This window comes from Anolis carolinensis, chromosome 4, assembly GCF_035594765.1.
Source record: "Anolis carolinensis isolate JA03-04 chromosome 4, rAnoCar3.1.pri, whole genome shotgun sequence".
Lineage (NCBI taxonomy): Eukaryota > Metazoa > Chordata > Lepidosauria > Squamata > Dactyloidae > Anolis > Anolis carolinensis.
This window is the reverse complement of record NC_085844.1, coordinates 220,776,511-220,801,660: the sequence shown is the minus strand read 5'-3', so window position 1 is coordinate 220,801,660 and position 25,150 is coordinate 220,776,511. Positions and strand designations below refer to the sequence as shown.

General features: G+C 38.3%; 1 protein-coding gene across 23 annotated transcripts in view; it reads left to right on the top strand.

Moving 5' to 3' along the window:
* Positions 1 to 25,150, top strand: part of ptprt (protein tyrosine phosphatase receptor type T) — an 845,816-nt gene that overhangs the window by 363,397 nt on the left and 457,269 nt on the right. The gene's annotated exons all lie outside the window — the stretch shown is intronic.

Genomic DNA, 25,150 nt, shown 5'->3' with positions numbered 1-25,150 from the left:
CACCATTGCTCACACTCAAACACTGCCTCAATCCTAAACCTGAGACAAGAAACCAAAGGTAAATGGCAGAATACTGAAAACAAGAGCATGGTGCTGTGCCATAGTTGTGAAGAGGAAACTTGTGAGAACTGATGAAGAACATTCCACTTTCACTTCATGTCTAGACTCCTCAGGTTGTATTGGGCAGAGACATGTTTAAGGGAGAAAGAAAACCACTCTCTTTTGAAGATGTCTCTCTTTCTTGCAAAGATTGAGGACTATTTCTTGATCTATAAAAACACACAGGACCTAAATTATTCCATTAAGTATTTATACATGAAGCAGTTTCTAAGTTTTACTTTCAGAGCAGAATTTTCAGATATATCTGGTAAAAGTATTATCGGAATGGATTGCCCAAGTTAATGGGCTTACTGAAACCAAAAAAATAATAGTTATAATGTATGCATGAAAACTTGTGCCATCTCTATGACCTACTCAAGCAGTGACACATGTGTAGCACTAGCACATTTTTATGAGAAGTTGCTGGGCATATTATGAAGAAGTTATGTCTGAGTAGAACTTCAATTAAGAAATATATTCTCTTCAGAAATAGATTTTTAATATTTGTCACAGACCGTCAGAGTTAGCCACATTTAAGAAAGCCCTGTTAATTCACTGCAATGATTCATGAGTTTTCATTTCCTGTAATCTCAAAGTAGATAAAAGAAGAAAGGTCCTTTAGCAGCCTCCAAGCCCTGCACACACTTTTGACCAATTAGCATTTTATTTCCCAATCTTCACAAAAGGTTGCAAATATATTTAGTCAACAAATGCCTCTCATGTTCTTTAAAGGAAGCCTTAGGGGGAGCTGTTTTCATGTAGGTTAAAATTAGATTCAATGTTTTTAATAAGGTCAGCCTGAATATTATAATGGTGTATTTTAATACATAATGCTTTTCTACAAACTGATAAATGAAACCACCAAACACCTCATTAAAACTGTATCACTTTCAAGAAACCTCTGGTGACTGAGTTGGGGAGGAGTAGAGAATTATTTAAGATATATGATATGCTAAATAACACTATCATGTGTTCTACTTTGTTTATTTTCTCTTGCACTGGACAGTATGGTTAAAGGAATCAGCTCAGTAATTGAAATATATTTGCTACAAAATTTTCTGGCACTATGTATATGCCACATGTATTTTAATCTAATGGACAGAATATTCTGAAAGACACTGGTTAATTTATTAACCGGAGGCAAAAGAATATATTTGTGCACAATGAATTCTGAATAATTGTATTCAAATGTCTTTTAGCAGATATTTTCTTATGTAGACTTTTTTTATCAAAGGTCTGGGACTTGCATGCGGAGCTAATCCTTCAGCCAGGCAAAATTGGGTATTTAATAGCAGCCTCCTTCCTCAAATTCTTCCTTAGAATCCATTCCTCTACATCAGTGTGGTCCATCCCGTGGCCTGCATGCCACATGCCCTTCTTACTGGAAAAATATTTTAATTTAACATTTGGAAAAAATTGTTTATCCTCCTTACTGCTTTAAGTTTTTAAGAAATGGCCCTATAACGGCCATATTGAAGCTTCACTCTTCCACTGTTATAATCCATAGCATGCCCACTTGGCCCTTGGGTAACTAAAGGTTGGACTACACTGCTCTACGTCAATGATTCCCAACCTTTAAGGGACAGCGGACCCCTGAGGCAAAAATTGGATACTATCAACATCAATCACCCCCAATCTTTAATACAACACAAATAAATAAAACCAGTATTAAATAAATAAAAGCTATTAATCATTATACTAATATTGACATAAACATTTTATATTTTGTGATATAAAGACAAAACACTATAATCAGACGTAATGAAAAAAAATAATGTTATTTTTGAGCTTTGCATTTCTTTCACTAGGTGGAGAATCCTTGGACTGATGTGTGCATGTTGTGGTATTGAGTAATAGCAGACTGGCTCTTGATAGTAGTAGACTCACAGACTGGCTCTTGAAGACTGGTTACTAATAGGAGCCTAAGCCTAATAGGAGCCTCAGGCTTCAAGAGCCTATCTGGGAGAATGGGCTCTGAGGATTTTTTCTGCTGGCCCAGGCAAAGGGAGAAAGTGCCTGTGTGCTCTCTTGCCTTTCCCCTTTCCCTTCCTTATGAGGATGGAGTTTCCCTCGGCCCTGCCTTCACAGACCTGCTAGCTTTGACTGGCTCCTTCTTCTTGCAATGCAGCCTGTGAATAGGGCTTCCTGCCTTATTTAAAAATCAGGTAAGAAATGAAGGATCCAGTGTCATCATTCCTGCTGCCTCCCTTTGCCCAGAGTTGGACCCTTCCTTCCTTAACTGCTGCCAGAGCCCCATTTGCAATCCCTTTCTTTCAAATCACCTCCCTACTGTCTGGGCTTGCAAATGGTATGCTGATAGCAGCATTTCAAAGCCCAGGCAAGGAAGGAAGTATCCAATGTTCACTGTTCACAGTCTCTTTAATTCAACCCAGCCATCCCGTCCTGTCATCTGGGCCTGCAAATGGGGCTCTGGCAGCAGCAACTTCCTCAATCCCAGGCAAGGAAGAAAACCACCATAAATTTAACAAATTTAACTATACATGCATTCTAAATTTTATAATTCATGGTTTAATAGAGTCTATCCATCAATTAGAGTTTTAATTGATGTGGTACTGTTTTATTGTTTATTGATATGTCATTGTTTTATTGAATGTATTTTGGGCAATGTAATTTGCCGACTGTTGTAAGCCACCCTGAGTCCCTCTGGGTGAGAAGGGCGAGGTAAAAATGATGCAAATAAATAAATAAATTGGAGGAGTCAGCTTGAAGTTGAATAACAACAATGTCACCTTCTGTGATTGGAAGCATACGACAAACACATTTATAGGAAAAATAAAATGGCTTGAATAAAAATGTTGCCTAAAGAACACTCAGACAGTGCAGGAAACCAAAAGGTCAGCAGGGCCACCAAAATGATGCCCAGATGTTGAATTCCTAGCAGTCATACCTAGCAGTGAGGAATACTACAAGTTGCTGTTCATCAACATCTGCAGGGCCACATGATCCTCACGTTTATAGTGCAATAATAACAAAAATAAGAATAAAAGGAGAGAATTGGAATTGAGTTTGTTGGGAAGGATTGTTCCCTATTTTTTTCCTTTTTGCACTGAAATAGAAAGTCTCAAAAATGTTGCATCAGCCATCATGTTACACATGTGCATGTAATAAAAGCAGTTACTCCTCCTAGAGATTCCCAGATAAAAAGAAACAAGCACTGCTTATTTGCTCTTATTTGAACCACCTCTTTTAATTAGACACTGCAGTATAAACCTACCACTGTGTGTGGTAGGTTTGTTAGATACCTGCTCATTTTAAATGAAGTTACTATGGACTGAATATGGTATCTCTATCTCTTACATGCAAAAAAGGTGTCTATCACTGCTCTTTGGAGACCACTTGTTGTAGATATTCATATGTTGCTTCATTTGTGATGGATGAGTGTCCACTAACTGAAATATTTCACTTTTTATTCTTCCTACACAAAAAAGTCCTTTGAAGAATGAATGAAGGGTACAAGTTGGTAAATGCACACAAACACATCTGCCTAGCAATTATATTTGATTTTTACGTGCATGTATGCATGTTCTTATTTTAGCCTGGAATAAAAGCTACTAAAATAGTAAGTACAAAAAAGTGAAAAATGTTTAATTGCAGCTATCCTTGGTGAAAGTGTTTTTCCAGCATTTATGTGTGCCAAGGAGGAAAGGGGGGAGGTAGATAATGTGAGGTCCCCCCTGTTGCATTTTGGGGCAACAGTGTTCTTGAACCATTGGAAGAACATTTGTGACTGCTTTCCATAGTTGTAAAACATTTATTTTAAAAGATGCAAGAAGGCAGGGTTTAAAACAAAGACATCTCAAAGACCGATCCATTCATTGTTAAAAACCTAAGTCCCCAAACCTTGAAAATTTCTTCAGCCTGGCCCTGGAAGAACAGGGAGTACTTTGTTGCTTTCACAGCCTGTGAGTGAAGCTAATCACTATTGTTTTCATGTTATTTGTTGCTAGTTTACTTACCTTTCTGCTCCCTGATGTGTCTAAGGATACAAAGTGCTTCTCGTTGCAGACACAAGCTACTTATCTGTAATCTTCTCACTATTCCAATTGATGTGTACCATTAGTACTAACATAACATACATCTCAATTTTATCAGAGTGCTGATTTGGAGCTTGTAAAGAGCTTTGGAGATACTGACAAACTTTTGATCAATGAAACCTTTATGTATGCATTAATAGTACCCCCAAAATGAAAACAAACAGCTGTGTGCTAAATGGTTCTTTCTGTTGTAGATGTTCATATTCCAGGAAACAGTACTTGCTGCTCAATAGTACATCTAACTGTGGAAATGTCATTTCTGGGTGGGATTGCTCTAAAATGATCATATTCTGATTTGATAGAACCTCTGGATCTGATATTACAGAGAAGGCTACTGAATTTAGGGAAGCTCTTTTTGTTAATGGCTTCTACAGAAGGGGTGGGTTTTTTTTTGTCCCTTTAAAGTTCTCTTCTTACAGCCTAGAGCAGAGATTTTCCCCTAGGTGTACCATATTTTCCCCTAGGTGTACCATATTAGGTGTACCACATAATATTGACTATTATGTGACTATTATGTGTGTATTTGTGAATGATATGTGTGAAGTACATATGGAAATTCTTAAGTTGGGAAAGAATTTAAAGACATAACCAGGTTATTCTGGAATATCAGAATGCAAAACGATCTTACAGACTAACTGAGAGAACAATAGGCTTTTGTAAACTAAGGGGCATCTACGTTGTATGTAGTCATCTGGTTTGGTGAGGCCTCAGCAATTTTTACTAGAGAAACATGTTGGATGAAAGATGTTGCCTAAAGCCAAGATGAGTGGATAGTCATGTAAGTGACAGAGGAAGTATTGCAATGTAGCGTGGTGCTGGCCATAAACCAGAAAAGAGATCTGATAAACTGGTCAAAAGCACCCGCATGTGGTTGGGCTGTTAACTACAGCTATAATATGTACAGTGTGCCAGGGCACTGCTGATGATGCTAATAATAGCATAATATGTTTTACAATTATGTACAATAGAAATCAGTTCTATATAATCATCAGAAGGGGAAAGGGTACTGCACTAACATTCTCAAGAACAACTCTGAACACTTTCATATAGACCTATGCTGGAAAGGTTTTGAAAGAGTCCAAATACAAGCCAGTTGAGAATAAAAAAGATGGAAAATGCTACTCAACAGAGTAAATTCAGTTGCCAATACATGAGCATGGCAATTTAAACCTGTCAACCAGAAAGCATTTTATATCCTCTTGACTTTGTGAACTGTTGGCAAAGATAAGCACAAAATATTGTGCTGTAATCTAGGTGTATGCTTCAGTGTCTGCTGATGGAAAATGGAAACATAGAAATTAAAGTTTGTGCTGCATTGATTCCAAGTCCAAATTATAGTAACATACTTCTTTGTGCAGGTATTGGATATGTAACTAGCCTACCTCCTCAAAGGTATTGGTATTGTGAGAGCAAAACATTCTGGGTTTTGAAGTCTTTCAGATTTCCAGAAAGGGTGACTCAACCTTGTTTTGTCAATTAGCTATTATTTGCATGCAAAGCTGTTTGGTTGACTCCAGTAATTTTCATTTACTGGGTAAAGATATTAATATATGTGAACACATTGAAAGCTTTCTTCAAATCATATTTTGGAGACACTATTAATTATTCCGATTGTGGCTAGGATTTTGAAAATGCTTAAATCCCATCTTCAGAAGCCTTTTAGGAGCTTAAACCACTTACTGCAGAATAATCCCATAATTGAGTCTGAAAGCCCTCAAGCCAAGATGAAGCAATTTGAACTTAGCTCAACCATGCCAGAGGTACTCCTGTGGAGAGCAGCAGAAGAATTGCAGTAAAAATCCCACAGAAAGTCAATGAGACTAGGCTTTGAGGTTAAAAATGTTGTAATGCATGATATTGTCGACTATGTACATTGCAGCCAATAAAATATGAGACGTGTCCTATTTTTACAGACCTTATAATTGGAAGTCATATTTAATGGACTTAACAATAGAGGAAGGAGTGATGTATAATTTTGAATAAAAAATATATTGTATTCTGAAATCCACAGAGATTTGGACTGACAGAAGAAGCAAAACATATAGCAATCTGCCCTGCATTTTGCTACTTTAGAAGAAAAACTGTTTTTGATAACTTATGGAAGCCACTGATAAATGTAAAATTACAGCTCAACTGACACACAGTAAAAACTCAAGAGTAAGTCACACTGATTCAGTGGATGCTGCCCACAGATGAGTGTGCATTGGATTGTAGTCTTTAGCCTTCTAATGGGCTATTGCAATGCATTGATTTATTTCATTCATTTATATCAGAGATGGACAATGTGTAGTCTATGTACCATATGCAGCCATCCTGCCTCCAGTCCTTTAATTCTCGGACCTAGACTTTTTGTGTTTCATCTGATTATTGTTGGATTTTTCTGTTCAAAACATTGTTTTCTCATTCCTAGACCTTCAAGTGTAAAAGCACTTTATTTAAATAAATTTCCCACAACCCCCCAAAATATCTCAGAATGTGTCTGTCCAAATTATAAAAAGTTGAAATGTGGCCTCTTTCTTTCAAATTAAATAACGTTCACTCCTGTGAAACAAACAAACAAACACACAAAAATGACTCCTGGAGTTGGTCCACCCTAATTCTATGCTATAGCCAAGACTGGTAGTACTTGTAAATATAACAAACTGACCAAGAGCCTACATTGCCAGCTTAGTCCCAAATTGTTAACTAAGTATGGTCTCCTGGCCAAACCTCCCAAACCTACATTGAGAATCAGCAGCCAATCCAAGCAAAGGAGGACTATTCTGTTGGTAATCAGGATACAGTTGGGTGCTCTTTTCAGACTCTTCCCACCAGCGGGCTAAAATGTAAATGAGGATTTATGATGTGAATCCTGCTTCTGATTCTCACTGCCTGGCAGGCTGATGGCAAAGGGCTGGAAATGTCATCCTCCTGTGTCTCCTTCAGCAGCAGAACAGATCCCCATTACAGAGTTGGATTTTTTTTTGGGGGGGGGGGGGAATCTGTGATCATAGCAATTGTGCCACAATTGTGAATACCTGCTATAATTGAATACAGAACATTATAAGATCCATAATTCATGGTTATGAATCCATAATTGCCATATAGGATGCTAGTTATGCTTTAAGTTTTCTTATTCTGTGCATAATATCTTGAGAGTCTTTCAACTTAGTTAAACTTACACATTCGATAAACCTGCAAAGATGTCTCTTTAAATGTATCTTGGGACAATTTAATGAGCTGAGATTGTTTCTTACTTTAAAAAATATTATCCCACCCACCCCAAATCAAGGGGCTCATGACATTAGTGGGTGTGCCAGAATCAAAACTGAATCAAATGCCATAAATGCCCGAATATGCAGGAATAAATAAACAAATACTAGGCAACTAGTCAGTTGAATTATAAATCTATTCTTCTGCCACTCCTCCTTTTTTCATGACAGTGGAACATTGAAAAAAAAAACAGATAAAAATGGAGAGGCTGGATAAATGTAATATCATCAACAGGCACATTATTATCAAATTGCATTTGTTTTGAGGTTAACTGGGTCAGCATCCACAACAAGGGAGCATGATTTTATTTTCCATTGATGCTGGAGGATGTTCATGATCTGTAAAAGAGCAAAATCATGAATTGATTTTTTAAATTATTATTTAGCTTGTTAAAGTTGTGATAGATTGTGGAACTACTCAATCAACCTCCTAAACTCCTTCACAGTTCCCAACTCTTGTTTGTCTCGATGTCTAGATCAAAAGTGCCAACTAATTTGATGGAATGTGTTGTCGAAGGCTTTCATGGCCGGGATCACAGGGTTGTTGTATGTCTTTCGGGCTGTGTGGCCATGTTCCAGAAGTATTCTCTCCTGACATTTCGCCCACATCTATGGCAAGCATCCTCAGAGGCTATGAGGCATGGATAAACTGGGCAAGGAAGGAAAAAATATATATCATTTTGATGGAAAAAATATATATCAATTTGATGGAATATTTAGAATCACTGGAGGAGATTGGTTCACTGGAGGAGATTGAACCTTAATTCAAAGGTCTATGTATTAAGAGAGAGAAAGAGGTTCAGGATAAAGGGCCTGCTTTGAACAGGGGACAAAGAACCATGCTTTATACATATGAAAACCTGGGAAATTACTGTAACACAACTCCAGGTCTTCTCTCTTTTTGGTCTCATTAGGTGTGATTTATAAACAAAAATTTAATTTAATTTTAATTGCAAGTTTTAATGCTAATGAATTGACATTTTCTCCATGGATGGAGATGACTATCAAGCACATTCTATATGGAAGTTGTCAAGACAATTGACCTAATCACACTCACCAAATTCAGTGTCCTAGGACACTTCCAGCCTGTTTTGGGAATAGAGCCCCATGCTGGCCATCACACGATGTCGTGTGAATTTCAGTGAAAGCCAGGGTGGAAGCATCCTTGTACACTTCCCTTACAACACAGGAGGCTCCAATGCAGCCAGCACAGATCCTCCCCAGAAGGGCGACACTTCCCATATGTGATGTGGGAAGTGTCACCGAGAGGGAGCTGTGTTCATGGTGATAGCTTCACCCTGCTGCCCCTCTCTTTCCTTTGTGAAAAAGTTGAATAAGTCATAAGATACAGACATGTACGTGTGTGTGTGTGTGTGTGTGTGTGTGTGTGTGTATATATATATATCACAAAACTAATATTGGATGCTAACAATTTTTAAAATTATATGCAGCTTCTGTTTTATTCAGTAACCTTGTTCTGCCTGAGGAATGTTAGATCTATTTTGAAGGCTAGTGAACTGGCACACAAAAGCAGAAGTAGCAAAGATTTTCCCAATTATCCCACCAGAGTGCAATTACTTCACTTTCCCTGAGTTTCTTCCTTGCTTTTAAGTAAAACTTGCTGTAGAGACTTTAAGCAAATTAGCCATCATTCTATTCCATTCTTATTAGCACAGATCATAAGGAAGCTAGATAACTGTTCTGATTTACCTCCTCTCCAAAGCTGAAGTGAAAGATTCAGTAAGGAGCAATAGCCCATCAAACCCTTTGTGTTTGGGGAGAAAACAAAATACATGTGGACACTTCTTAACACTTTCAACACATTTCTTTAATGAAGTCTCCTTGCATCATGTGATGGGTTCCATTGTTCCTTATTTCAAAATAGAATTACAATTGTTTAGAAGTGGGTGGGTGTGTGCATGGGATAATGTCCCTTGTGTATGGGAATGATGTGTTCTGCAAATCAGCGACAGATTCTGTTATATTGTTGGGTAATTTACCACAAAGTGGACTGGCATCTGATGTAAAATGCCTCATTAGTTAATTCCTTCAGTAGAACTGTTAAAAGGCAGAAACTTCTTTTTACTCATGATTAACGGATTTTTCTTGCAACTTGTGTCTTGATTGCCTTTCACACCAATCAGGATTTGCACAAGATGAACAGTACCTTTTAGGGCATACATGAGAAGACATGGTTGGAGATGCCAGCTAAAATAATTACATCCCCTTATTATACGTACACTGTTGCTCATCATTTTGAACATCAACCTGTTCATTTCCTCCTCTTTAAAAGTTCTGTGTTTAATTTTCTGCTGTGAGAATATTTTCCATCTGCCCCTTCCTTCCTTCCTTCCCTCCTTTTTTTCCTATGTTCAACAATGTATAGATTTTTGAAATGTTCTCATGTTGCAATCCTGTACATTATCATGTTAAAATATTGTTGACATTAAACCACACACAAATGTAGTTAATAAAGCACAACATGCATTTCTAGAGGGCATATGATTTTACTCTGAGGAAATGGAGATCTAGAATATGGGCTCTAGTTTTGATGGCTGAATTAACTCAGTATATACAAAATGTCAGCAATCCACAATCACATCTTATATAAAAAAAAGCATTTGTTGAATATTTGTTATTGAATATTTTGGTGAAAGCTCAAGAGATTCCATTTCCACCCAAAACTTATGCCACTTCATAGAATAATGTCTAAGCTTGATATATAGGGTTTGACACATACATAGATTTTAAAGGGTGTCAATGACATGTAATTTTACTTATTTTTACCTGTTGAAGATAAATTAGGTAAACAATTACAATTGAAGGTAATTGCGTACATTTATATGACTGTGCCTTTTTCAAAATAACATGTACATTTCTGTACAGTTTTAATGGGAAGTGGTTAATCTGATCTCAGTGAGCCACTTCTGAAAAGAGAGTACCCCTTTGTGGTTTATAGTTATAAACTTTTATGTTGAAGAAAGATTGATATTGTAACTGTTGTGCAAGTGACCTAACCTTTGCTAGAGTGACTGAGGAAGGCATTGGGAAAAAAAATCTCCCAACAACAAACATCATACACTGGTTCTTATTCTTTCAGATACTGTGTGGAGGTAATAAATAATCTGTAGTCGTCTCTAGCAAATGCAGTTGATGAACTTGCCCAGTGAATGTTCAAAATAGGTCATGATCCAAGCAGTAGCTGTAAATACGCTATCTCTTAAAGTGCTTTTCAGGCAGGATTCCCACAGTGTGATGGTGCACTATGCAATGACCATAAGGGATTTTGAGCTTGTGTGGGGTTGCTAATTCCTTGAACCCAGACCACTCTTTACCACTTATTCTATATGAAGCATTCTTCTGAATGACTCTGGAGCAATCAGTATGTTAGGTTCCTATCATAGCCATAGCAGCAGGAGTTTGATTACTATGATGCTGTGGGCACAGTTGCCTTCTGTGCAAGACATAATCCAGAAATGGGATTTTTCCTTTACTTTTTTCCTTTGTTTTTTATTTCACCAATAATCTTCTAGGGAATGAAATCTTCTGAAGATTTTCTGCCAGCTCAGGCTTTAAGTCATATGCATACTAATTGTTCAGTAAATAATTCTTAGACTTTAATGATCTCGAAAACACTTGGTGGGGGTTGGTTTTTTTTTCCATTTAAAAGGTGATGTGACTTGGAAAAGCTCAGAAATTCATAAGTGACATCAGTTTATTTTATGTAACCACATCTTGGTAATACATCATAGAAGTGTGTCTTATGTTTAAATACCAAGTAAGGATGGTATGAACAATCTCTTCCCTACTCCATCCAGTTTGCACATGTTAGTTTGTGCTTACTAAGTGTAGCCCCCTTTTTTAAAAGTTTAGAAAGGCACCCTGTGAACATCACATTTCTGAATAACTGGAGCTGAACTGAAAGCGGATTAATTTGCTGTAAGCCAGGCCTTTGTTGATAATCACACTTTTGCATGCCAATTCAGTGTGATGGAGGCTGCCAAAAATGAGTAGAACTTGATTTAACTAAGTGAGATTGTCCTGCTGGTGCTTCAGACTGACTTGATTGAGTTCCAGTTCCAATAAGGGAAATTGTTTTCCTCTCTCAGTTCTGTTCCTTTGATGTCGAAAACAGAGTATTTTCTCCATTCCTTTTAATTTGGCCATGGACATTTAGCACCACATGTTTTCTTAGTAGGATTTCAAACATAGATAGAACACCATGGTTCAGTGATAAATTAATCTAAAAAATAATTAGGAGGTATCATGCAACTAGCACTTTCATGAAACTATTTTCCTTTAATGTGGTAACTGTGGGTTTCTCTTGAAATATGGTATTGATTTGAAGAGCCTCGTACAGTTATTGTATTAGGTGCAGCGGTGGCAAAATACAAAGAAAAAGAACATTTTGGGCTTGTAATGCAGTTTATGTGAAAGCCACTTTAACGATATTTTCAGAAGTCATTAAGGTCCAGTTTTTAAATTAGGGGTGTTTGTTTATTGAGTGCACTTTGACCAAAGAATAATGTTGCTGACTTGAGTTTCAGTGGGAAATGACATGACATGTGACCTTATCACCCCCACCCCACCAGCAAACATGGTGAAATAGCAGATGCACGAGGCAACTCTGTAGCACCGCGCACTGCTTCCCCCATCACATTTGTGCAGAAGTGAGCTGGCTCCATTGGAGCCATCACAAAACAGGAGGCAATCCCGTGTTTACGATCCATGCCGGTTGGGGGCGGGGCCTCTGCCTGAAGTTGAGGGATGCCAATGCCATGTAATGGACTTCATAACTAACTATCTCTCAACTGGCTGGCATTTGTATTTGCAAAATAGGTTTTGTATGCCAGCAACAATATAATCCCTGAAGTACATTATTGATTGGTTTTCATAGAGATGTACTAGGTAAGTTGTTAATAAGCCTTTGGCCTACATTTTCAGCTAGCCCAGTCTCTCTTTCACTCTTTCAGGCTATTTCTTCACACAAAAACAAGCTACACCAACTATTAAAAAGTGCTTACTTCCTTTCCTACCACACAATTATACATACACAAAGAAATGAAGTAGATATTTTAAGTGCAAATGGTGGCAGAAATGGGTTGGAAACAGCAGGTGGGGAATGGTTTCTGGACAAATTATTATTATTATTATTATTATTATTATTATTATTATTATTATTATTATTACACTACATCCGCGTAGTGATGTTGACAGACTTTACCTGCCCAGAAAATCAGGAGGCCAAAGGCTTCTGCAAGTGAAACAAATGGTAGAGGAAGAGAAACATGCACTGGCAGATTATGTGAAAGACAGTCAAGAACCAACATTGATGGAAGTCAAAAGTAGAAAACTACTTAAAGTGCAAAAGACAAAGAGTGAATACCATAGAAATACAATGCAGAGCAGAAAAGAAAATTGGCAAAAGTAGGCTGTCAATGGACAGTTCCTGGGAAAAACTGAGAGCAAAATTGACAAGAAAATAACATGGATGTGGCTCACAAATGGAACTTTTTAAAAAGGAGACTGAGGGCCTGATTCTTGCAGCCTAAGAACAAGCAATTAGAACAATTGCCATAAAAGCCAGGATTGAAAAGTCAACTACAGATCCTAAGTGTAGACTCTACAATGGATCACATACCCAGCTGTTGCAAGAATGCTGCTTCCATGCCAAGGAGCTTCCTCCCGATCGATGTCCTTAAGGGAACCTTTATTACTTTCCTGCTAAATTGGTATCTATTTATCTACTCGCATTTCTGCTTTTGATCTGCTAGGTGGGCATGTGAGCTGGGTCTAACAGCGGGTGCTCACTCCAACCTGGTCTCAAACTGCTGACATTTCCATCAGCAAGATTTTTCTGCAGCACAGTAGTTTAGCCCACTTTGCTAAGCCCGACCCCCTTATTTGTAAAGTGCTGAACAAATTCTTCACAGCAGGCTGTTGAATGATCAGTATTTCTCCTTGAAGAGCAGTATGTAATAGTCCTCTGACCATGCAAAATAGCTCTGCTGGGCAATTCTTTGCAGTGCAATAGTGGCAGCAATAAAGAATTTCTCTGCTGGCTCTATTGTTGCAGAGTAGGCTTTCAAATGCTCCATGCTCAGTCAGATTTGCTTTGAATTTTCCGCCAATAGTCACTTGCTTCATTGCTGCCAACCCCTTGGAAAATTAAGGGGCTGGTTTGGCTCTGCTTCATGAGAGGGGTGATTGTGTTGATGCCCTGGCCATTTCTCCATTCCAGAGATCCACCAGAGTTTCAACAGAGTTGGATGGAAAATCCCCAAGAGACATCAGGAATCCATCCAGATCTATAGGCCACATGAGGCCCCACCCTGCAGAAGTTTGGAGACCCATTAAGTCTAAATCTGAGTTTTCTTAGGGATATGATACAGTTTACAGCATATTTATTTATTTATTTATTTATTTACAGTATTTATATTCTGTCCTTCTCGCCCTGAAGGGGACTCAGGGCGGATCACATTTCACACACATAAGGCAAACATTCAATGCCGTAACATAGAACAGAGACAGAGACAAACGCAGATGGGCTGGCCTCGAACTCATGACCTCTTGGTCAAAGTGATTTGTTGCAGCTGGCTGCTAACCAGCCTGTGCCACAGCCAGGCCTAGTGCTGGCATTCAGCCAGCATACTGCTGGCAATCAGTTTTATTTACAGCATTAGGCTTTGATTATGATTAAAGGAGATAAAAAAGAAGTTAAAGTATTTTTTGCATTTTTTCATGTTATTGTTTCTTTTTAGTTGTACTTTTTTAACCTTTGTAAATCCTTTTGAGGTTTGGACCAGGAAAACAATAGGGTGGTGGTGGTGTTGGTGGTGGTGATAAATTGCCCACTTGATAAGAGGGTGCTTGAAGATGCTGCAAGATTTCTGTGGATTCTTCAATTTAGGGTTCTGTAATCCAGTTTATTTCCCATGTTACAAGGTCATCTGTGTCTTGGAATCCTATGTCCTACATTTTGAAGTCAGTCTCAACTTGGAAATGCCCATTAAATTAATGGGAATAACCTGTATATTGATTTGAATTCAGCAGTTGATTTCATGGCACTAATGACTAGATTCCAGGGCATTCTCATGATACACTGATAACACATAGCTCTATTTCTCATTTCCATCCTTTAGCAAGTGAGGTGGTAAATGTGTTGAATCTATGCTCTCTACAACATTAGACAGGACAAGGACTAGCATACTAAGCTCACTCCAGAAAAAGTGTGTTGTTAGTGGATGGTTTCTCTGATCACATGACTGATAGCCAAATTTCTTTTAGATGGAAGAGCAGGCTCTGTAAATTGTCATACCTTAGGGTTTTCCTGGATGTGTAGCACAAACTGACTTACACTACTTTCAGCTGTTGGTCCAGCTACATTCCTGTTCAGACAGAGATAACCTTGCTTCAGTAGTTCATACTCTTTAACCTATAGCCAGACAAGTCAGAAAGGATAGTGCAGAATTGAGCAGAATGGGGACCAAAAGATCTAATTATTTAACATATATTCTAGGCTGACTGCACTAACTGTGACATATTATAAGGGCAATTCAAAGTTTTTACTCTAATCTTGGAAATTAACATGACTAAATAGTCCTTGCTGGTCTGATTCTCCCTCTACCTCCTCAGTCCTATCATATTGGGCAGCAGCAGCTGCTGTGAGTGACTGAGATGTGTTCTTCTGTCAATTGGGATGTAATTGTCTAATTTCCACCACTCTTCTACCAGCAATTTCTGATGTGACAATTATAGAATCATAGAGTTGGAAGAGACCACATGAGCCATCCAGTCCAACCCCCTGCCAAGAAGCAGGAAAACTGCATTCAAAGCACCCCCAATAGATGGCCATCCAGCCCCTGCTTAAAAACCTCCAAAAAAGAAGCCTCCACCAAAATCAGAAGCAGAAGCAGAATCTCTAGCTGCCTGTTGTAGCATTTCATTTTAAGGATCCTATAACCAAGTGCAGTTAAATCTGTGGGAAGCAATAACACTGATAAAATTTGAAACCTGATCCAGCTTGATGTAGTGCATTAAATATTACTCTGGAGACCAGGGTTCAAATCCATACTCACCTTGAGCTTTAGAGGAATCAAGAGCAGATCCCCTTCTGAACCAATTTCATATTATGTTCACCTTAGGGTCACCCACAATTAAAAATGACTTGAAGGCAAGAAAAATAAACAAACAGCAGTTGATACTCTTGTGGCATGTATACATAATGTGTAATGTATCACCAGGCCCATAGCCAAGATTTTGTTTTGGGAGGGGGTGGGATTTTGGTTTGGGGGGGGAGGGAGCAGAGTCTGAGTGGGAGAGGGTCTACCCTAGCAAACCTTTTGTATCGTTATCCCAATACCCCCATTCATATGGGATATATTGAGCATGGTGATCAGATCATGATATGAACAAACATAACAGTTTAAATAATAAATGTAAGGCTTTCTTGCAGACCACCCTGAGAAATTTTTTTTGGGGGGGGGGACTCAAACCCCTCAAGCCCCCCACCCCCTCGGCTACATGCCTGTGTATCACCATACCTATTATCAAATGTCACCATCTTGTATCCTGCATTCGTTTTTTGAGTTAGACTGCACTTTGATATCCACTTAGATGGAAGTAAACTCAATTAAAGGCAGTGTAACTGACTTTGATTTTTAATGACATTTTTTGGCTAAATGACATTTGTACTTTAAACTGGAGCAAAATCTACTGATTAATTCAGCTTTCCTCAATGTTTCTAAATCTCTGAGTCCTGTCTCCTGAAGAATTAGTGATAAACATACATGGAATGTTTTCCCACAAAAAAATCATAGATATAATGTATTAAAATTGTATTTATTACAAGGAAGTGTTTGGTAGCAACAGCATATTTTGCTAAAAAAGTTTCTCAAAACAGATCAGAAAAAAAAGTAAAGTAAGAGCAGGGTGTATGCTTTTAAAAGAAAGTTCAAAGACATGACAACGTGTCAGAATATGTGGCTTCATGATTTGCTGAAATAACAATCAGTTTAGTAGATTTGTTGATAACTTACTAACATAATTCCCTCAGGTGTGCTGTGATGTTTCATTTTAACGATGTATGAAAGCCATTTGAAAGCTTGATTTCCTTTCAAATCTCAGATAACATTGCAACTAGCACTTGATCACAGACAAGTGTGCAATGGTTTTAAATCACTGTGTGAACTCACTGTATTCTATATTTTACTCAAACAACCTTCAATAAAACATTTATAAAAATAAAGTGGAGCTGTCATACAGAATTGTCAAGAGGAATTGTAAAGATACAGACAAAACATGTTAAAGGGTTCCCAGTGGCTTGTAGATATTTATGTAATATACTTCATCTTCTAGATTCTTTTATGTCTGAGTATACATTTATTAACAATTGTGTTTAATTGCTTAGAAAAATGATATGAAAGCCAATATTTAGTCTTCTGGATAAATATATCGGTATATGACCAAGTTGGTCACCTGGGACTCCTTTTCTCGTATTATTGTTATGTTTTGAACAGGGACATTTTAACAACACAGGCTTTGGAATGTATTACATGCTGATTTAGAACACAGCAATTTTCATACAGGGAAACATTATGATGCAAGGTTTATGACAAAATATGACCCAATCATATGGGTGAATTAGTTTCTATTAAAGTACTCACTTACCAGAATGCATCTTTTAGGAATATCTGGGTCCTCTAAGGTGACTCTATTCTGATGGAAGCCATTCATTTCAGTAGAGTTTCCTATGAACTGTTTTCACATTAAGTTCAGCAATGTATCTTTCCAGGATACAGGGGTTATACTTCAGAAGGATTGAAAACAGAGTTTTAAGAATGAACCACCTGGATTCTTTTTTAAAAAAGATTAATGTACTTCCTTTGTTTTATTTCTTCACCCATTTTTATTTTAAAAATTCAAGTTCTTTTCATTGCATTTAGAATAATGCTTTCAACATTCACTACGTTCTTTTTGAAAAAACAAGATGAGCAAAATGTTCACCTATCTCCAGATTTTCCATACATGGATAGCACCACACATGCATGTTCCATAGAAAATGGCATCTGCTGGGGTTTGGTTCCAGGACCCCTTGCAGATATAAAACCCCTTGGATGCCCAAGTTCCATTATATGCTGTGATGTCCCTTATATAAAATGATAATATCATGTTTTGCTTTTTTATTTTTTAATAAAAACATTTACAAGGCATGGATGGTTGAATTCATGTATTCAAAATCCATGGATATGGAGGGCTGACTGTATTGTAAAATCCAATATGACAGTGTGGATTCAACATTAGCCATACATTATTTTTCAAAGCAGTGATGCTGAAAAGAGTAACTGATTCTCATCTGTGCTTGTGTTGCTAACATAGTGTAATTATACACATCCCCATTCATATATCCAATTGTTAATAATAACAGGATCCTAGCATCTTACTTGTGCAAGAAATGTTATATAGGCTTGGGACAGGCTACAAGCCCATTGTCATGAAGAAAAAAATGAGGAAAATATATTATCATGCTTTACCGTAACCTTTGTGTTCAAGGATTAAAATAAATAGAATAGGGATTTAGGAACCAAGAACTCAATAGATAACTGGGATAGTAAGGTCAAGATCTATTTGAATAATCATGCAAAGGGGTTCTTTATCTCTCCATTCTGTTTTCCATGAAAGCCACTATGCTGTGATAGAGGCATTACTGTAAGCTCTGATATCCATCAGTGTGTTTGTTCTTCATTGTAGTGGAGCCCTAGAGGTTCATTTCAGACAATGTGCCTAATAAGTTATATATCAATAAAGTCATTGTTGAATGAAATTCCCTAAACTGTAGAAAGAGCTGTAGCGTGAAAATAGCACCATTCTGCTGATTCAGTCTGATGCATTCACTTGTCTTTAAATTTGTGTGCGTTTATATTTGTAAAATTTATATCCAACATTTCCATCAAATGGTGCTTCAAGGTAGCAAGAAAAACTTAGATTATAAAATCCAGAATAATAATCAAAGGATAGAAACAGACAAGTAGGACATACCTATAATCATAATAGTTGACTTGAAGAAATGTAGTGTGAAACCAAGAACTGCTTTATCTAACCCACATATTATACTACAGCAAGTGGAAGGCACTGAATTGTATTGGTTCCCTGAACCACTATCACAGTTGGCACCACAATATAATTATCCACCCATGCCCAGGAGGTATAGTGGAAGACATAAAGTCCATTAGAACAACTGTTGGGGAGGAGAGAAATGTGGCAGGATTGTGGATTGTGGCAGAAGGGAAAGACATTTCACATCTATCTCCAAACTTAGCAAAAGTCAGACAGTCGTAGCTTGCAGAAGAGCATGAGGTGGGGCATATCATGAGTTGTCCAAGGACCAGAATGATGATGCCACCACTTAAATGCCACCAAAACAATGATCCTGTTGCCACTTATAGCCTCTTACCAGCAGTTCTCTTTACTACCTGCTGGCAACAGGAGCATGACTTCAAGAGACTAGACCTTAGCTGTCTTAAGTCAATGGGGCAGTCAGAGGACAGATACTCTAAGCATCCAGTCAACAACATGAACACAATACATAAATGGACACAACCAAATGAAAATCTTGCCATAGAAAGAGACACAATCTAAGGGCCTATGGTAGAATGTAGTCCTACTGCAAATTCCTCCCTTGCATGCTGGTAATTTTATAACTGTAAGAAACTTCCATCTGAGTTGTTTTCTCTACAAACAGGCATGAAAATTGATAAGTTTTGTGTTCTTCCTGCTTCTCTGCTGCCCATATTGGAAGTAAAAACATCACACGGGTCCAAAATTATGTCTGTATAAAGTATTTCTGTGTGCAGCAAGAGTCTTGACATGGATAAAGTCTTAGAGTTTGACAGTAACTGCTAAGTAAGGTTTTTTCTCAAGTTCCTGCCAGACATACAGTAATCTTTCATTTCCATCATTCTCTCTTCACCCACCTCTCTCCCTCTCCTTTTTGTGCTATCCTTTGAAAAACTGGGAAAATCCACTTTGAAAACATGGTGCATGACTAGTTGAATGGATGAATACAGTTTCAGATGTGAAGCCCAAGGAAATGTGTAAACTCTAGAACCTATAGAAATCATGCTAGTTGTAGGGATGAGACAAGAATTTGACAGAAGCTGTTGAAAAAATATTATTGCTCTATGCCTTCATTCAGCAGCCAACCTGGGTTACCATCCTCGGGCATTCCCAGCAGTGGGCTCTTCCTTGGTAGTGCCTGCTGTGGACCAGTGGCTGCAGGAGTTGACGGCTGTGCAGGAACTCCTTCGACAGCAGTTGGATAAGGCGAAGCAGGATTATAAGACCACAGCAGATGCCAAGAGACAACCAGGGCCAGACTTGAAGGTGGGAGATCAGGTGTGGCTTTCCAAGCGACACTTAGCTCAATGACATCTCTGTTGGAAGCTGGCACCTAGATTCATTGGCCCCTATACTATTTTGGCACGTATCATCCCTATGGCATACCAGTTGGATTTACCCCATAGCCTGCCAGTGCACCCAGTGTTTCATCGGTCCCTCCTGGTACCAGCTCATCATGTCCGGCCAGACATAGGGGCGGTAAGTCCACCTCCATCGGTCATCATGGACAGTGAGGAGGAATTTGTTGTGGCTCAGATTTTGGACTCCCACATTCATCGGCGTCGCCTGCAGTACTTGGTGGACTGGGAAGGGTATGGGCCAGAGGAGCATTCATGCTCCAGAGCACTACCTGGGGAAGCCTGGTCCTCTTCTGGGTTGGGAGGAGTGTTCTAGGAGGGGGAGTGATGTTAGGGATTCCTCTTCTTCAGAAGAGGAAGGGAAGCAGGAAAGTGTTCATGAATCTGAGGGTGAGTTGGAATCTGAGGAGGAGAATTTGCAAGTACCCTCATTTCAGGAAAGGAGAAAGGAAACAGAGCAGAGATGTTGTTCAGCTAGAATAGCTGCCAGAAATGCAGCGGAGTAATTAGGAACTGCCCTAGCAACTGGGAGGGGACTCAGGGCTATAAAGCAGGAGCAGGTGTAGCCAGCTCTTGCTAGTAACAAACTGACTCTTCGCTCCCCTTGTACCTGCTTCAAGTTTGCATCTGGGAAACTGCTCCTAAGGATTTATTGCTGTTTCTTTGTCTGAAGTAAGATTGCTATTTGATTTGGGAATTTAACAGAGACTGTATTTGCCCTAAGACTTCCTTGCTTCCTTTTGCATTATTCCTCTGAGTGTGCTGTACTTTATGTTTTGCTGAAGTAAAGCAGTTTTCATTTACTTACCACAGTGTTTTAAGGCTGTTCTTGAAAAACAAAACAGGACAAAGCCAACACATGCTCCAGAACCTTGCTCAGAGTTCATATTGCATCCCTCATTTGCCTTTGATGTCTCCCGTCACAGTGTTTAAAAATGAATTCTCCATGAAGATATGAGATAGCAAAAAAGGGCTCTAAATCCTAGAAGTAGCCAGCATCTGTGCTCTAAAATGCCAATGTCACTGACCATTCTCGCCATCATTCTAAGGTATTTTTGATGTATTTAGTGAAGCCTTACAGGGGTAACATGGAGCTACAGAGATAGATAAAGGTGAAAAAAGTTTAGCTAAAGTACCAATATTCATTTTATTCCAAAGACACATCTGCTTAATTCTCTCACTTTTATACATAGACTGGGTTGTGAGTAGGAACTGCATTTGTTTAGGACTACTAAATAAAACTTGAACTGTATACATATAAATAATTATACATTGCTTTCTGCTAGTACAATTACCCTTTCTCTGTTACCTTGGTCTTGAAAAGCAGCACAATTGCCACAGGCCAAAATTCTGTTTTTGAATAATGAGGCATTCCCCAAATGTCATGAACCATAATAACTGTTATATATAAAATGTTAAGTAGAAAACGAATCATTTATGTCTTCATGTGGAAACCAATAGTATGCATTGAGATGAAACTACTCATACTTTATGTTCATGGAAATCAATGACACCTAAGTTACTCAAGCTAGAAGACCCATATTTCAATAGAATTAAAAACAACTTGCTTAATCTGGATCCAACCCAAGGTTTCTTGGGATAAGGGTACAGGCCCAGTTCATCATGGATGCCGCTGAAGCCCCCGCCTCGGGCGCAACGCCTTCCTGGGCACACCCGAGGCGGCGGCGGCAGCGGGCGGCAGCGGCGGCAACCACTGGGTTGCTCGCTGCGGAACCAGAATGTATTTCATATTCTCATGCAATTTCACGAGATTTCTGCGAGATCTCATGAGATTTCTGTGAGATCTCATGGAAATCTCACGAGATCTCATGAGAATACAAGCTTCTTCCTGGTTTCACAGTCGCCGCCACCCGCCGCCGCCGTTAAATTTAGGATGGGGCGCAATTTTGGGCGGGGGGCATGTTAGCAAATTCATCACATAAATTGCAAAGACAAATAGTTATATTAATCACAGATCTTCCTAGCTAGTTTTTGAGAAGGCTGGTGTATGTTTTGTGTTTCCTCTTTTCAGAGAGTGAGAATCATCAGAGGGTTTAAGTATATGCATTTCATTCTCACATCTTCACATATTTTCTTCCAACCCAGGCCTCCAGTTCATAAATAAATATGTCCTTGTAGTAGTAAATTACCAAATTGTTTTAAGCTAGAATCTCTGAAAAAAAGTAGTTAATCACGTTAGAATTGTTGTAGACACTTCATGCATTATATTCAGGGCTCTACATTTTCTCTGTGTAACCAACATTTAAAATTTAAAATTCCCAAGTTGAGAGAAGAAAGTTCATAAATACATCAAGACTATTAAATACATCAAGACTATTTCCTTCCCTCAACAGCTACATTGTGAAGAATGTTAATCTGATTTATAATCTGTGTCTTAAAATCAAGACAGAATTCTCTGCACATTTGCTCACCCAACAAGTAATCACAAAGTATAGTCAGCTTTAAGTTTCAAATTGTAGCAAAATCTTGATTAGACCTGGCAAATTCCAACTACAAAGACTATTTGTAGTAGAAGAGATGGATTCAAATGTACATGTAATATTCATCAGAAAGAAATTAAATACTCATTTTAAGGTGGCATGTATTGCTTCTGATCTACATTTTGGATTTTTGTCAGGGACCCAACTAAATATTTGATTTAAATACAAAGTGTCAAAATTGTCTGAGACTCCTTTGGAATGTAGAATCAGGCTCTGAACCAGTTTCCTCCAAAAGGCTGTCAAAAATTAATCTTATTTTCATATATACATATATTTGACATGCTTACTTTTAGACATAGGGCTGTGAAAAAATATGGCAGTCGAGCAATCGGTTGATGTTATTCTGAACTGAATTATTTCTGAGACAGCTGCAGGATTTTCATAGCCACTGCAATCCTCTCAGACATTTTTCAGTGGTTGTGTTTCAAAGGCTGAAGATCTGTTCAAAGTTTAATGGTCAGAAAAATAAGGCTGAAAAATGCCTTTTTTATTGAAACGTGGTCAGGGTAGAAAGGACTCATTCTCTGGTGTTTTCCAAATCCGTCTTGTCATTGAGATAATGGAATGTTTTGATTTTGTGTATGTGTTTTAAAATAACCTTTAACTTCCTTGGGAAAACTTTCAAACAATGGTTTCTAAGAAACAACTGATTGGCCTTGCGTACTCTATTTCATTTAGTTCACAAAATTAAGTGGTTCGTTCATCTGAAAAGATCAGAAATTGATTTTTGTTTGCTATAGCTTAGCTGATCACTTGCACTTGCTATTGTAGAAATATTTTATCTAACCAGTAGCTGCAAGCAATAGCTTTGTTATAGAGGATCTGATAGCTGGAAACAGAATCAGACTATTTTGTGGCCAATGAGGTCACAAAAAGCAGGCCAACTAGGTAGAAACCAAGTTGATCAACTTTAAATGTGTGCTGATTAGCCTGTGAACACAAGAGGGGAAGGACAGGCTGACCTGGCCTTTAATGTAAGCCAACTAGGTCACAAAGACAAGCTGGTCATGCTAATTTAATGAGTCACCAACTAGGAAAACAGGAACTATGCAGGCTGAAATACGACCCAACTTGTACTGTACCCTAAACCCTCCTGCACAAATGAAGTATATGAGCTACCAACCAATATGATACAAAAATCACCAGCATGTTTAGCAACACTGTGATCAAACCAAAGAAAACTTGTTACCATGCTGTCAAACCAATTGCTATCACTTGCTACCACACTGCTGAACAGATTGCTCTGAGCTGTGCCCTCCAGTGCCAAAGATCCCCACAGACTTGTCAAATGGATGAAAGAGAAAATCCATGTTTCTTATGCTAGGCAGTTGAATCAAACTAATGAACCAAATTATATGAAAAAATATATGAAATTATTTATTATTTTCATAATTATATGAAAATATTATTAAGAAATTCTGACTGAAAATATAGGGTTAACCAGGTTGCCTTGATAACTATCTATCAGGGGAAGTGTAGAGGGTTTTCCCTGCATTTGTAGTGGTTGGATCAGATGATCTTTGAACTCTTTTTCAACTGTGTGATTCTTTGAACATTCTCCAGTATCCCTAAAAAAACAATTGCGGTCTGTGTAACTGTCTACATTATACTGCACTCAAGTGTTTGCTGAATTGTGGCTGGCTAACCAAGTCAGAAGGATATATAAGTGACACTTGGCAAAGCTACCAAGCTTACTGTGAAGTGGATTAATATAATCCCAAATGGCACCGGTTTCCTTTCAAAAGGAAGGTACTTTACACTAGTAAGTAGTTTTTCCTAGCTTTAGTTGTGGCTCATATTCTTAACACGGCGGCTTGCTCTGGTTCATCTATCATACGTTTTTAAATCCATTTCAGCTTTCTGCATGAGGAAGCAGCTAATCTCCCACAGGTACTGGTGATTTATACTCAACAAGCACTACACAGAAAAGGGAGGGAGATGATGCTAGTGAATGGGGAAAGGGTGGGGGGACATGCATACTATGAAATGTGTAATTTCAGGTCAGTTTGAGTTCATTCAGCTTCATCAGCTTCTGTTATCTCTTTACAAGGAGAGGAAAATGGTTGAAACAATTAATTTTTGAAAGTTTGCCTATTGAGGCAAATTAGAAACTTTTTGCTGTGCAGCAGATTCCTGTATGCAGGGCAGGGAGGAATGCTACTTTATACGCTGCTGAAATAGCAAATGACTGGAGGTGTTCATACCAAAAGCTCTGTAGATGAGTATGTCTGCATCGATTAAGCAGCTTAATCCATACGAACCTGCTGGGCTAGCAGCAAACAGCCTAAGGCAGATTTCTCCCTTTAATTTCAAGAACAAGGAGAAGCAGATTTTCACAACCCTTATTTCTGTTCTCTGCCTCAACTTCACACCCTAGGTGCCAATGGTACAAGGAAGGGTAAAAGTCAAATATATACATGAAATTGAAACAGCAATTGCCAGTGATTTGTGAACAACATGAACGACAACAAAGATAGCAATGGAGACAATATTGCACTCCCTGCCATGTGCTTTGATTTATATATCCCATTCATGGCTGAAGACCTGTGGGCTCAGAACAATTTAAAAATCACAGTATGAACCCTCCTCTGATTTAAAAATACCTAAAATCACAATGTGGGTATTGATGGCTAGGTAGTCTCATATGAGCTGAAACTGAACAGGTCTTTCCCATGTTTTGGGGATACTTAGGAAATACTCCAGTTTTTGAGAGCTGTAGATGAAATAAGTAAGTTCCTTTTTCAATATTTTCTTATAAGATAATGTCATAC